Genomic DNA, 1299 nt, shown 5'->3' with positions numbered 1-1299 from the left:
TCATTCAGTCCTCTTGCAACTTCACTTTTATTCTGAGCCAGGCTCCCCTTTAATGCCACATCCAAACCCATCAAGTCCTGATGGAATTCCACTCACAAACCGTCCTCAGCTCTACCACTTCCCAGCATCTTCACTGCCAAAACCCTGCGGCTGGTCCAGCATCAGCAGCTCCTGCCCCGCCCACCGCAGGCCTCCTGACTCTTCTCGCTGAGTCTCCTCTCATCTCCAACAGACGGTTCTCCAACAGTAAGCATTGTGGACCTCGAAGGAAAAAACGTGTCTGTTCGGAGGCCCTGACATACAGGTGATAAGTGCCATGGCAATGACTAGTGTCAAATTGCACGCTGGTGTTTTAAGAAAGCCAGATACCTGAATTGGACTCTGGGGTGTTCTCTGAGGGACACCTTCGTCACACAAACCCTGTACTTCCTGGAATCAATACTTGTATTTTTCTAGTACCAAGTTACATGCACCAAATTATAAAACACTTTTCCATAATATTTTCTCACTGAGACTCCCGGGGCTTTTAATGTCTCTGGAATATATTTTTCCATTTTCCATAAGACTCAAAAGTAATAAGCTCTAAAAAATCTACTAAAAAGTCTCTGCAAAAAATAGAAGATGAAGAGGACTCTGATGCAGAAAGTGATCAGAACGAGATGAGTGAGCAGGAAGAGGAGTTTGAGGATGGCCCTACTATAGTCAAAGACTATAAGACCTGGAAACAGTAGTGCGATCTTTTCAGGATGACGCTGTCCTGAAGACAAGCCAGGATATTGGAAGAAACAAAGTGGAAGATGCATTCTGCAAAGGTGAACTCAGGCTGAATGCGGAAAAATTATGGAAGAAAAGCAGAATGGTGAAAGTGGGAGATACATTGGATCTTCTCATTGGAGAGGAAAAGGAAGCAGGAACAGAGACAGTGATGCAGATTCTCCCGAAAAAAAAGTGTTTGAAGAGAAGACTGAAAGTGAAAAATACGCAGTGGTGTTACAGCGGTGGAAAAACTTAAAAATGCCTAAGAAGAGAATGTCTAAATAAACGGATTGCTTCACCGGGCACGGTGGCTCACGTCTGTAATCCCAGCACTTTGGGAGACTAGGGCGGGCGGATCATCTGAGGTCAGGAGTTCAGGACCAGCCTGGCCAGCATGGTGAAACCCCGTCTCTACTAATACAAAAATTAGCCGGGTATAGTGACAGCACACCTGTAATCCCAGCTACTCAGGAGGCTGAGGCAGGAGAATCACTTGAACCCGGGAGGCAGAGGTTGCAGTGAGCTGAGATTGGGCCATTGCAC

The 1299-nt window shown here is 46.1% G+C and overlaps 1 pseudogene; it reads left to right on the top strand.

The window, feature by feature from the left end:
• Positions 1-310: 310 nt before the first annotated feature.
• Positions 311-1041, top strand: LOC105527882 (annotated as a pseudogene).
• The last annotated feature ends 258 nt before the right edge of the window (positions 1042-1299 follow it).

Source organism: Mandrillus leucophaeus, unplaced genomic scaffold, assembly GCF_000951045.1.
Source record: "Mandrillus leucophaeus isolate KB7577 unplaced genomic scaffold, Mleu.le_1.0 Scaffold698, whole genome shotgun sequence".
Taxonomy (NCBI): domain Eukaryota; kingdom Metazoa; phylum Chordata; class Mammalia; order Primates; family Cercopithecidae; genus Mandrillus; species Mandrillus leucophaeus.
This window is presented reverse-complemented; position numbering and strand designations above follow the sequence as displayed.